Genomic DNA, 14,766 nt, shown 5'->3' on the forward strand with positions numbered 1-14,766 from the left:
TGCTCTCTTGCATGGTCAGTCAGTACAGCATCCTTGTTTAACCTTTCAGCTAAGGCAGATGGTGTGATTCATTGGGTGTCCTGAGCAGGCCCAGGAATTGGACTCGATAATCCTCATCAGTCCTGTCCAACTCAGCATATTCTAGGATTCTGTAACTTTGTTTAACCATTTGCACAATATTAGGCTGGATCTTGCTGACTTCCAATCTTCTAATGATAAATTAGAGTGCTCTCTCCGATGAAAACCTAAGTCTGCAAGAAGACATTTCTCTTCCTTTGACTTCTCAGAGAAGTTAGTGAGTGGATCAGCCACCAGTGTGTAAGCTTGGAGGAGAAGCAAACATACCTTCCTTTTAATTTTGTACCCCACATGTTCTCTCTGAGTGCTGAACAAACAACTCAAATGTTATATTATCTGCTCTTGCTCTAAGTTACATTATCTGCTCCTGCTCTTGGACCTGGTTGACTGGGAAATGGAACCAGAAGGGAAAAATGGCTGTTTTTCCCAGTACTCCCTACCTAGGGAGAAGGTGGAAGAGCAGACCAGCAAGTCAGGCCTTCTGCTTCTCCCATAGAACCCACAGGAATTTCCTCTTTTGTGATAAAGCACTGTTAATAATCACAAACCTGGACACTGGAGCAGTGGCTCTTCATGGAAGGACTCAGTATTATCCCTGTTTAAGGAGTGGGAAGAAGTGAAGGGAGGTGAAGCACCTGCCTGGATGAGGGAGGGTCACCTCAAGACAAACACTGTTCACCTCTTCTCAGCCCCATCCTCCAAGGAGCCTATGACTTCTATAGAGTCTCAAGGCTCAGAAAGTCAAATGCCTTAATATTATGTAGCAAAAATAATGGCTATTCATCTAGAATCAAACTTTGCTGGGTCTATGTGCTTATGTCCAACTCCACCAAACCTGGGAATTTGATGAAAAGCTGCTGTCCATGCCTTAATGGAGGGTTATGCCTCCTTTTCCCAGGGTCAGTGGATCAGGAAATTACAGAATGGTTTTGATTGGGAAAAAACTTCAAAGTTCATCTACTCCAACAGATAATCTACTTCAACTAGAATAGGTTGCTCAGGATCCCATCCATCCTGGCTGCAAACGCTTCCAGAGTTGGGACATATAATGCTTCTCTGGGCAACCTGTTGCAGTGTTTCACCAACCCCACAGTGAAGAAACTATTCTTTATATATATAATATATATTTACCCTCTTTCAGTTTAAAACCAGTGCCCTTTGTCCTGTCATTAGACACTGATAAAATCTCTCTCTCTCTCTCTCTCTCTCTCTTTTATAAGACTCCTTTGTCTATTGGAAGGATGCAATGAGGTTTTACCTAAGACTTCTTTTCTCCAGACTGAACAATTCCAACTCTCTAAGTCTTTCTTCTTAGGAGAGGTGCTCCAGGCCACTATTACTGTGGCCCTCCTTGGGACCTCAGGGTCCAACAGGTTCATGTCTTTCTCCTGCTGGAGTTTTCACAGCTCGATGCAGTGCTCTGGGTGCACTGCTCCTCTGTTCTCATGAAAACAGAGGACAGAATCTCCTCCCTCTCACTGCTGTGTGCACTTCTTTGGATGGTGCCCAGGCTTTCTGGGATGCAAGCACACATAAGTAATTCTCATATGTAATTCTTTTTATCTGCTAGTATCTCCAAGTCCTCCATAGGGCTGTTCTCAATCCATTTATCTCTCAGTCTGTACTGATATGGGCAATTACCCAAACCTAGGTACAGGACCTTGTACTTGGCCTTGTTGCACTTCTTGATGTTCACATTTGCCCTCCCAAGCCTATCAAGCTCCCTTCCTTCAAGTGCTGACTGTACTACTCAGCTTGGTGCAATCCACAGAATTTCTGAGGATGCACTTGATCCCTTTCACTATATCACTGAATGATCCCAAGTGACAGGATCCTGAGAAAATTTGTGATCTCTTCAGCCAGAACTCCATCTGGTTATTTTCAGCTTCTTAGGGCTGCTTCAACAACTGTCTCCACACAGTGTGCCAATTTTCGTCCCGGCCCAAGCCACGCGTGTTGTAATCACATATCCTCTGAACAGAGAGAGACATAACTCCCTGGATTTTCCTGGGAAGATATGAGAAGCTGTGAGAAAGCTCAGAGAAAAGAATGAGATACAGTTCTTATCTTCACTTGCTGTGCCTGTTGTGCACATGTGGAATGTGTTATGGAGATTTGTTTAACCAAAGGGTGATTTCTTAATAGGTCACTGGTGATGGTGTTTGGATTCAAGGACCAATCTGGTCTGTCTGTATCAGACTGTCTGCAAGGGCAGAGTGTTTCCTAATAGTATATATAGTATGACATAATAAAGCAATTGATCAGCCTTCTGGAATCAAGGAGTGAATGCTAATTTTTACCTGGCAGGGACCCCTGCTATGATACATGCACTAGAAAAAAATTCCAAAAACTCCATATATATCCTGTTGTAATGATGGCAGGTCATTGGGAAGACCACAAACAATTCTAGCTCCCCTCAGATCTGGCTCTTTCATGAAAAAAGGCCTTTTGCCATGGCCATCTTCCTTATGGGCTTGGTGCCAGGGATGTTGAGCCAAAATTTCTCTTGGGCATGTAAACAATAACACAAGTAATGGCAGTGCAAAAGCATTAAGTGAAAGGCAGGCCCTTCAAGAGTGTGCTGTAGCTGCAGTTATTCCCAAAGAGGGCTTGTGTCCTGATTTTTCTGCAAGGAACTAAACCTAGCTCATTTTTCTGAGCAATGACAGAACAGAAGAGAGATAGAAGGAAGTGCACTGGACTGGTGGAAAAAAGAAATTGGGTCAGAAATACACTGTAGTGCACAAAGCAAAATACTTAAAGGAGCTCTCTTTCTTTCACACACTCACATTGGTTACATTCCCCTGCTTTTCCCTGTGAGCATGCATGTGCATAGTCACATATAGGTCATGCCATCATATATGTGGCTTGAGTTACCTTGAAGTTGGTCTTCAATATGGGCCACAGAAAATAAAGAAAAATTGGAGAAAGTCAGATCTTGTCCTTGAGCTCCTTTCAGGCATAAAAGTGCAAGTGTTCACTAGGGTCTTTGAATGCATAGTGTGCAGGCCAGTATAGAGTTGAGTGAGGATTTTGCTGGTTTGTTGCTTTTTGGTTTTTTTGGGTGCTGTAGGGGTTTTTGTTTGTTTGTTTGTTTGCAGTTTTTTGTTTGTGGTTTTGTTGTTTGAGTTTTGGTTTGGGGTTTTTGTGGTTTTTTGTTTTTTTTTTTTTTGTTGGTTTGGTTTTGTTTTGTTGTTGTTTTGCTGGTTTTTTTTTTGTTTTTTTTACTTTTGACTATTTTTCATTGTATTTTTCATTTGTTTTTCATAGTGTTTTTTTCCCCAAAATTACTATTTTTTGAGTAAATCTAAGACAATTTACAGCTGTGGAATGTAAACTTCAAATCTTTGAGTCACACAGATTTTAGTTATTATATTAGTCACATGCTCAGGCAAAGCAGAAAATGACACTAGGAAAAAAATCTGTCCAGTTAGCTCAACACTCCTAGATTAAAGAAAAGAACTATGCAGTGCAGGATAGCTTTTAAATATACATTGTATTCAATCAGTGGATTACATCAGCAGTTGAGTCAAAGCCTTACTTTCACAAATATTGGAGCTTCAAATCTGTCTAGACAAGTAATTTACAGCAGGGGAAAAAATTTAAACCATTGAATCTTAATGTTGTAAACAGTCTGTTATCAAGACTGGTAATACAGACAGGGCTCTACTTTTCTCAAGGACCACCCACAAGAGAAAGAATTTGATATGGCAACTTGCCTGAAAAATTTATTTATGGTATCCCAGTATGTGGTAGCTGCATGAAAGAGCTGTATGAGTGGGGAGTGCTTTGCTGAGGGAGCAGATGATGGGATTGGCCTTGACAGTGACTGCAGTATGCACTTCAGAAATGTCAGCCCTCCTAAAACACGGAATAAAGACAGGGAGCCTTCAAATAATCTCTTGGCTATTCTGCTCTGTCCTTTGGTCTTTCCAGTATTATGGCATTTCAAGAATCCCAAATTAATCATAACATGTGTAAAGGGACAGTTGTCTTTCCCCCTGCCCCCTTTCTTTTTAAAGAGCCTTCTTGATTAAGAGCCTACTTGCAGACCTTCTGCACTGTCTTTAAGCCAGGGTAGCATATATCCTGGTACATATGGGTTTCTGAAGGCAAAGGCAGAGTTCAGCATTGCAACCCAGAGTTTTCCAAAGTGAGACACACTATCAGTCACTGTCAGCAGTTGCAGCAGGAGCATGGCAGACATCTGGTACAAACTGCCCCTTGACATCCCCTAGCATCTCCTGAGACAGCTGTAGGACAATGAGAGCTTTCTAAATCCCATTTTCAGTCTTGGGTATTAAAGCTGAATATCAGCATCCACACTTACACCTTTTAGAACAGTCAATGTGATCTGCATTGAAATTGCTCTCCAGCTTGCTGAGAGATTTGGGAGAGAGATAGCAAAATACACTTCTAGCTTAAGTCTCCTACATAAATTTTGGTGTATTTTAACCTTACAGAAATTACTAAAATCATGAGTGACCGAAATGTCATATAAAGCATATTTTGATCTAAAGCTATTTAAACTTTTCCAATGTTTCAAATCTAGCTGAATTTGGGCATTTGTCATGAAAAACGGAGGCAGTTACACCAAAAAGGAGACTTCTTGTAAAACAGTTCTCCTGTCTCTGCAATGTTTTGAGGTATTGATTTTAGTGGGTTTGGTTGGGTTTCTTTGCTTTGGTTTGTTTATTTTCCAGTCTGATTTGATTTTGAGAGTTTCTTGGGTGGGTTGGCTGGTTGTGACTTTTTGTTGTTGTTGTTGCCAGAAAGAAAGGTACATTAAAAAAAAAAAAAAAAAAAAAAAAAAAAAAAAAAGAAAAAAGGCTGGTGAGTGTTCCTGGCTACTTGCTTGGTGAAGAAAAACACAAGAAAGGAAGTTGGCCCAAGAGGGTTATTACATTCTTCTCTCATTCTTCTCTCCCCTTCTCTTTCCTCCACTACTCTGAAAACTTCTGAGTTGAATGGTTGAGGAGTGACTGAGTGGGGAGCAAGGTCAAACACAGCTTTACACAATGAAATCACATCTTGATAGCTTTTCTAGCTCAAGGGGAGAATATATAATATACTGGAGGATGACCTGTTGCATTTTGCACCGCCCTGAATCCAGGCAGCTAGGATTGTTACTCCCTAGGAACAGATTAAAAATATATTGGGTATTCCCAGGGAACCTTCTGGACAACCTGTGTGGCAAAGCAATTGTTGCTACTGTTCAAAATGCTAAAACCCTGTTTCAATACGAGAGATTTTGTTGAAACTGTGACCTAGGAGAAGGTGTCCTCCTGCCACCAGACTTTGCTATGTTGTGAGCACAGTGTGAGTCTGTGCTGGGGAAATACCTTCACTAAACAGGTCAATGAAAATTAAATTGAGATCAAAGTTCTTTTCACTGTCTTCAAATAGACAGTGACCTACAATTTGCTATAGAAGGAAATAGTGGGAAGAAACAATGACAAAAATTCATTTGTGGAGAAATACTTGGAAAATGAAAGGAAGAAGTAAAAAGTAAACATTTTGATGCAGACTAAGGCCTATTTGGGGTGCAGGAGAGAGGGGAAGATGGCTGGCCCCAGTGCCTGAGCTGGAGCAATAGCAGGGGATGACCTAGGCTGATGACTGAATCTGGTATAGGGCTCAGCAGAGGTTCTGTGGTTATTAAGACCTCTGGATCAAAGTGTCTCTCCATGGACACAAGAACATTTATCCCACAGCAAAGATACTAAGATGTGAAGCTACCTATTTGGAGGATTTATTGCAGTAATAGGGAGGCTGGTTAGTATTACTACTGTTTAATGGCTTAGTATATGATAATTCTGCGAGTCCTGGGAAATGTAGTTCTTTCCCTACAGATTGTACAGCCTAAATGAATTCTGGAAGAAAACAGATACAGCCTATATTGGGGTCATATCTGCTTGAATCTTCCTATCCAGGGTAGGCTAACTTCTACAAGTGTGCTTCACAAAGTACTGATCTGTCAGCATGGAAAGGAGAAAGACTTCCAGTGACCTCAGTGGACTTTGGCTCAATCCCTACTGAGACAGAATGAATCTGCAGGAAACAAAACATCTTCTGCTGATACCAGATATTGTGTTTCAAGGAAAAGTAATCTGTAATCTCTCTACACTCAGTCCTAATAGGTTTTTTTTACACAGCAAGAATTTCTTGCAGGGAAGTGACCCGATTGAGTTAATCAGACCAATTATCACCTCTTACTGAACATTGAAGTGCTATTATTGAAACAAAGAGATCAAAATATCAGATTTTAAATGCTTATGTAGGATGGCTGAGCCAGTGTCTGGGAATGAGGTGTAGATTAGCCTCTCTCCTGGAACAGGCACAGCAAGGAGGTGCCCTGCAGGGAAGTGAACAGGTTGAGGGAGGTGAGAGATGCAGAGATGTCTTTGTGCTGCTGGCATACTAGAGAACAGAAGCACTGCCTAGTGCCTGAAACTGTCTCCTGGGAAGCAGCAAACTAAGAGCTGGCCTCACCTCTGGGACGTGCTATGAGAGTGTGTAACCAAAACACAGCCAGCAGTGCAACTCTAGCTTGTGCATGGAGAACAGCAATGGTGCATTGCTAGGAGTTCACCAAACTGTACAAAAAGTAGAACAAGTCAGAGTTGAGAGAACAAATTAGACCTTTAGGCTTTATGCACACTGCTGTTTAAATAAAGAAAGCTTTAAAATGAAAGGGAGCCATGCAGCTATCTGGGCAAATACCTCTTGGGGGCACTATGATCACAAAATGAAACCCGGGCAAATTTGGCTGCTATTTTATTCCCCTGTTTTTTTTCTACTAACGGCATTGGAGGCTTCGTACTCTCATTCAGCTATTCTCTCCAAGATATGTACTGAGGGTTTTTTTAAAGGAGAAATGAAAGAATAATTTAAAAATTAAATGCTGATTTCGAGGGAGTCTTTCTTGAGACAACACAGTGAAACCCAGATAAAGGCATCACTGATCTCTGTTCTGCCTCAGCCATACAGAGACCACAGCATGTTTCAGCTTCGGTCTTAGCTGGAAGGTCTGACAATCCAGCAGAAAGTCCTGCCTTCTGTACACCTCTCAACAGCATGCCTTCCAAATTAATAACTTCCGAAACACCTGACTGGGCATGCTCCCACCAAAAGCCCACTGATGTCAGCACAGTATTGAAGAAGGATCAACACTACAGGAGATCAGCCCATGGGGCACACCTGGTTCTGGTTATGTCTGCTCTGCTTGTGGAGTTTGGTCTAAATCCCCTGTGTTGTTCTGTTCCTACCCACGGGCTAACATATGGCTGGGAGTGGGATCATCTGACTCCTTTATGGGCTCTTATCTTTCACTGTGCTGCACACAAGCAGAAATACTTCTGGATCTTGCTCTGGTAGAGCAAACAATTATATAAGTGACATTAGGTAAATAAAACACCTTTTTGCCTTTGAATAAGACAAGAGAATGTTATATAACTTACCGCTGATCAAAGGTGGTTATATAGCCCTTTCTTTTACACGTACAGAGATTTTTGTATTAATTTAATGTTTACAGCATGTAAGGCTGATTTAATCTGTCACTCAGATTCCATAGTTTGTCTGCCTTTGGTTTTATCTCAGCTTTGAACAATAAGGTTTAGTGAAAAAGTATAACTGGGTATTTACGCCCCCTTTTTATTCCAGCTTAAGTTTTCACCTGCATCTTCTTTCTAATCTGTTCCACCCCCTACTCTCCAGTCTGTGCTGATCAACACTCATGATTTAAGATTATAATAAAAATTTCACTTCAAACAGGATGGAAATATTTCAAATATCATCAGAATGGTATTCTCCCTCACACACTGTGACAAAGGGACTTGAGAGTGCATGCAGGAGTGGGAGAAAAAAAGAAGGCTGTAAAAGGAGCTGAATTTAAGCATTGGCAGCCAGACAGTGGAGTTCCCTGGAAGACTGGCAGCTGCAAGTTGCCAGGAGGCTTTTTGGGTATGGTCAAGCACCACAGAGGCCATGGAGCCAGGACTCATGACACCTTGAACAGCACAGCAAGACAGTCACACACAGACTTCTCCATTTTTAAGCATTCTTAAATCTAAATCAACTTGAATTGTAGTGTCCAGAGCTGACTTTCTAAAAATGTAAATAAAGGTCTGAGCCTATGTGAAAGTTATGAGGCAAGTATAACTTGTAACTTCAGCCATTTCAAGTTATCTGAACACAAATCTGTTTAAAACAAGTATTGATTCCTTGATATTTTAGAGTGAAGAACCCCACTCAGCTTAAACAACTGAAGTAGCTCATCTCAGTGGGCTCCTCCAGGGCTGGCTGCAGCTTAGTCTGTGTCTGATTCTTTCACGATCTCTGGTACATAGATAGGTCATGCAGTGAATTTGTTTCTTGGCTTATTTAATTTATTTTGGTTCTTAGATAGGACCAATATCTGTGAAAACTAAAGCCCCTTTAAGATGAAGATTAATTAAATCAGTTTTACTACCAAGTGTTGAATATTTTGTGTAACCACCATAATTTTGTAACTTTAATCAAGGACCATTCTTTACCCTGTTTCTCTCTTATTTTCTCTACTGTACTTTAAAGAGGCAGAATATCTGGGTCATCTGGAAAGAAAGTCTTTTGATGAATAAAGGTGTGCGTGCTAGGAAGGCATGTAGTGGAGAAGAAAGAAACCTAGAGATGAAATATCTAGGGAAAGGGATGAGAGATGTACAGAAGTGGCCCTGGTGGAAAAGATTCTTGCAGAAATGTCTGCATGGTGTGTGTACTGGACATAATTTCCAGTGAGACAACCAAAGCTGAAGACTGAAAGGCTAGGAATATCTCACAGTTGAGGGACTAGAACAAAGATCTAGGAGAGTGAAAAATGTCTAGGAGGCATAAAGATAGAAATCAGCTTGTGAGACAAATGTCTAATGCCCAAAGTCAAGTGGAGGGAGTTTCTGTAGAGGGGAAATTGAGAAATCAGAAACAGGTAAGTCATTTGTTTTTGGCTCCTGTGCTGTAAAAGCAATGAAAATCTATAAACCTTTCCATTATGTCCCATTCTGCCTGTCCCATTGCTTCTCCACAAATCTACAGGCTTGTGGAGTTGTTCTAGCAGCTCACTCTTATTTCTAAGGGTCCTAAAACTCCTTGCTGCTACCCAGCTTCAAATGTGTGCCTATCAGAGGGCAAAATCAACACCAATCCCATTTTTTCTCTCTCCTTCTCTACAATTTGTTGCATGAAGTAACTATGACATCAGTCACATAATGGGAATGAGCTGGACGTTACATGGCCCCTGGTGAACCTGTGTTTTACATTTATTTCTTTCAATCTTCTGGAGCTGTTTTACTGCAAGATAATGTAATACAGCCCGCAGCTCACAGTTTTAATTGAAACCTGAGGGTTTTTTTGTAAGTAAGTTTTCTAGATGCAATGACTAAAAGCTTCTGAAGATGTTATATCACACTTAACCACCTGTGCCCAATGTGAGCTGCTCAGAATGGATAAGCAAATCACACTCTGCAATTTTTTCAGCACAGGAATAGTTTTGAAAGCAGGAATGTTTAAGGATTAATTCTGTACCAAAAGAAAAACCAAACCAGCAGAAGCTCTTGGTGTCTGAGACAAATGTTTGCAGAACATCGTCTAACTATCTTCACATGCTGATTTTATAGATCTAGGCTTTAAACAGCAACTTTCTTCTCCCAGAACACCACCCACATAATAAATCAATAAATAGATCAATAAATAAAGTAACAAAATAGCTCTGCTGTTGATACACAGTAGATGCCAGTTTCTCTTCCTTTTCTGTTTGTTAGATTCCAATGAATGGCACAGAGTGGGTGGCTGGCCCACACATTGATAATCACCTTAATTTTCAGAGTTGCTTCTATGTCACTGATCCCATCTGGATTACAGAAACCAATTTGACTGATGAAATCACAGAAGATTTCAGTAAAAGTTGAATAATACTGAATAACTGTGTGGATCTGGCTGTGCTTGCAACATAAGCATATGGCAAGCACATGAACAACATACTGTACTCTGAACCTATTGTTTTAGTTTGTTTCTAGTAGTTTCAGTCCAGCCAAATCCATTGCTAGTAAATTACTTGTTTGTTAGGAAAGAAAGATGTTACAGCAGAAGAATATCCGCTCTCCTTGATGCCCTTCCTCCCCCCTGCCTGTTGAGAGAGTATTGATGTTACACACAAACAACTTTTTAATTTCTTATTCTAAGTATAAGTAAGTCTGGCAAAAAGAAAGTAAATTCATGTTTAATAAGACTAAATCAAGATTTGTCAGGAAAGATAGTCCTTTGTTAGATTGAGTGTCATACTTGGATAAAACAGGAAATCTTACAGACATATATGCCCTCCTTCAGGTTCTAATGTAATAAAAAATATTGCCTCTCCTCACAAACACTGTCTAATTTTATCCTTGTACCTTGTATCAAAGCTAAATCAACACAGCATTCATACGATTGTGAGTAACAATCACAGATACTTGTTTATTACTTGGAAATTTCAGATGTTGCTTTTGGAGTTTATGAGCCACACTCACAGCCATCTCAATTTTTTTTATGTTCTGTAATGCAACCGGCTTCACAGTAAAGATGAAAATAAAAGTATTTTTTAAATTTTGTTTTAATTTTTAGATATTATACATTTATATATGCTCTGATCTAGTTGCAAACTTCTGCTTAATGTCAGCAACAGGCTTTTTTTTTTTAACAGCTTCCTAACTACTCTATAGAGACAGCCTCTGGCTCCCCAGGTGCCGTGTAATTCCAGCAGTGAGCATATTCTAAATCCCATTTAAATGTGGAGTAATTTTCTACTTTTCCACAAGAAAAGGGCCACCCAGCACTGTCTGATATGTTGGAAGTGCTCACAAACACAGCAAGAAAGTGACAATTTCTTATTCAGTGCATTTTCAGACCCTGTTTTACGCTGTAGTACATTTTGTTCCTGGTACTCAAAAGGTGCTCTGCTGAACCTGTCCTTGAGCAATGTGGAAGTGTGCCATGTAATTTGATGTGAGGTGACACATCAAGCCAGCTCCTCTAGGGATTAAGTGTTGCCCCTAGATACACCAGTCATCAAGTTATCTAGCCAGTTACCTGGCCAAAGAAGCACAGCCTGTGTACACAAAAGTGGAATTCAGCTAATTTCGCCTTCAGAAGCTACTTTGTTGAATGTGGCAATATAATTCAGGAGGCAGAGTTCCTCTGGGCACTGGTAAGCTGCCTTCACCCTGCTGGGGTGACTTCATAATGTTCAGCAGCACCACGTGTAGCACTGATGTAGGGAAAGCTACACCTAAGTTTGGAGGTCAGAGTTACACTGGGATAAGCCCAAGCACTCTCAGGGCCATTTAAGTCCTTTTCCTCTTCTGGGGGCAGTAGATATTTTAGCATTCATGTAAATAAAATATGTGTGAAACAGATGTTGTATCTCTCCGCACAGACGCACATGCATGACACAAATGCTCTGAGGCTATCTGGTCATTTATCATGCTCTTTGGTTCTTATTATCAAGTAGACACAGTATTATTCATGCACACAACTTGTATATTCACTATTATTTTCAGCTGTTAAAAAGTAATAAATATTCTCATGCACCTGGCCATGGTGGTGCTGCAATTCTCATACATTTGCCTTTCTCCCATCACTTATTTTAAAGTTCAGTATTGATCCATAAGGTTTTGGAAGCGTGACAATTATTTTAGTCTGATTAAAGAAATACTGCTGAATAAAATATTTGCTCATCAAATATGTGTCGAGCCCCTAGATAACAACACTGAAGAAAGAGCTGGACTGCTAATCCTTGGAACTCATCTGTTCACTACTGCTGTAATAGTACCTTTGATTTAATAATAAGCTGCAGGGTCAATATACCTCTCTTATGTTTGTGTCACCATTCATGTTTCCAGCACTCTGTTAAGTTGTAAAACCCACACTCCCTTGTAAAGGCTGTCACAGCACAAACAAAGCATCTTAAAATAAAATTCTGGGAAGAATGAAGTCATAAATGATCCAAATAAAGCAGCTTCTCCCCGTTAATAAAAATGAGATGAGACTGCAGCAGCCCCAAGTTGTCTGTGCTGCTGTCCCTCAAGGAAATGCCTTTTCCCTTTTAAACACACCAAGAACAATAACCATGACAGTACCTATCACCCTCAAAATTCAAACTGACATGAGCTGCAACTGCAGGTTTAATGCAAGTGGACAGGAAAGATTCTGTGGCTGCTGCTGCTTCCACACAGCCAGGGCATTGCAGGTGGATAGGTGGATTGCTCTGAGATTTCACTGTGCTAGTAGAGCACAGAACTTAACTCCCAGAAAAAGGAAGGAAGCTCATGGCTTTTTCATATGTTTTTGTTTTCTATGGTGTTACTCTAAATACATGTGTGATCTGAACAAAAAAAAAAAAAAAAAAAGTGCCAAAGACCAATAGGCCTGCCATTTCTCTGCAATCTTGTCAAGACAAGATTCTGAATGGTGCTTCAAAACAGAATAATGGCATTTATCTTCACAAAAGATAAATTGCATTTATCCCAAGTTGTTTTTCTAGCTGCGCTCTCCCTATCCCCAGCAGTCTGTGTGGTGCACTGACATAAATTTGTACTTGTGGGAATGCACTACCATATAGGGAGCAATTTTTGCCTTTCAAGATGCAGTTTTTTTTCTTTTGAGACAATTAGCTTTTGCTATCAAGTCCAAACACGGGAAAAAATGGGAAGAACAAATCCTAAAATGACACAATGTACAAAGTGTGAAGCTTTAGGGTATTAAAATATTATGAAATGGGTCTTCACTTTGTTGGGTTCACTCAATGTCCTCTGCATTGAACTTGACTTGCTCTAATTAATATGATGTTTCCTTGAATCAGGGAAAAACCCAAAGGAACAGAGTGAAGCATAAAGGACATCATATAATCAGGACAAAGCCTCTGATATCAGGAAAGGCCAGCACTAAGAACAATCAGTGACACTGGAACACGGTAGTTCAGAATACACTTATGCTTGTAGACACATAATAGCCTTGTTCTCAATTCAGATATATCTTGAAGATATAATAAAGTGTTACACTGTAGTTTCTCATGAGATGGTGTCCTGGTTTGGTCCTGACATACATCAGCATTTTAGAAATTACATTTAACATGTAACAAGAGACAAAACATAATTCTCCAGATTTACAAGAATGGAAAAGAAAGACCATGAGTGAAGGTCTGGCAGAAAAGTCCTGGCAAGGAACATTACAGTGGATTTTAATATGACTTTGGAATGTCATGTCAAGGTACTTTTGAAGTCTACATATTTTGGTATCTGCTTCTCCCTCCATGCACTGTAGGTCTTGTGTGGCTGCACCAGAAAAGCTGAATGAGTGCTACTGTGCACATGTATTGTGCAGATTTAACTGCTGGGTCACTGAAGAAAGCCCTGCCATGGATTGTAACCTTTCTTCAGCAGAAGGACGAGTCATGAGAGCACATGCATATATGTGACAGTGTGTTTTGATAGGCTTTATCTTCTCCCCTTTTTGCTCCTGGTGAAAGATCCTTCACCTCTGAACAATTGAGTACCATGCAGGACAAGACTTGAGGCAACATGGTAATCATTAGCTGCTCTTTCTGTGCTGCTATTGGAATGACATTTAGGTAAAGGGAAACTCCTTGATGGCAAATGTTACAGCCAACAGGGAGGGCATTCCTGATAATGCAATTATTAGCCAGAGGGGAAACTCTGGTTACCTCCAGCAGGCTTCTCTAATATCCATCCCAACATTAACAGTAGAATTGCTGACAATTCTTGCTCCTCTTTCTAGGTAGGTGAAGTTCATTCATGATGAGGGGCTTCTACTGCTAAACCCAGGCCATGCTTTTTGTTTTTTCCAATAGATGAAAGATGAGAGAGCTTCTTAGAACGAAGCTTAATCTGTGAAGAAATGGGGAACTCAGTGTACTCACTTCATAAAGAAACCTTGGTGGAAATTTTCTCTGTTAAAATTTCTCTAGTTTAATAGCTGCGAAGTCATAAAATTTAACTGAACTTTGGTTTTCCATATAAAGATCTCTTCAGTCAATAGTTCCTCTCTAAGCTGTCCCAAATCATCCTGGCTTCAGTAAGATCAGATGCTTAAACAGCCAGTGCAGGAAACAGTGTGACTTCAATAGTTTTAGCAGCTGTTCAGTATGCTCTGTTGTGGTGGGTCTTTCTTGTGTACAGTTTTGTCACATTTTTCACAGGCTTCTGTTATTGTGTCTATTAGGCAGGACACAGAAGAGATATTTTTAAAATAGTTTGTAGGGGGAGGCATTGCCTATTATAATATTTTTTAAATTGAGATGTAGACAGAAGTCCCACTTATTAAATCTGTAAATGGTTTTACAGTAAATTAGCAATATAAAAGAGGACTATCTGAGCTTCCAGAATCAGACAAGTGTTTTGCAGCTCCAAGTGGTGATTAATGGCAGTGATATTTATTTATCTCATTAACGTTATGACAAATTAAAACACAGCCTATTGAATTTTTTATGTTTGTTTCACCAGAAAATAAAAATAACATAAATTCTCTTAGTCTCAATTCTGTTCTTCTCATCTGCAGGTCAATAAATTAGAAATACACTGGAGATGGAACATATTTACTCTTCATGCAGCCCAAGTTCATCAGTTGCCTTGACTTCTCCAATTGAAAGGGCATCTGACTGGA

This window comes from Lonchura striata, chromosome Z, assembly GCF_046129695.1.
Source record: "Lonchura striata isolate bLonStr1 chromosome Z, bLonStr1.mat, whole genome shotgun sequence".
NCBI lineage: Eukaryota > Metazoa > Chordata > Aves > Passeriformes > Estrildidae > Lonchura > Lonchura striata.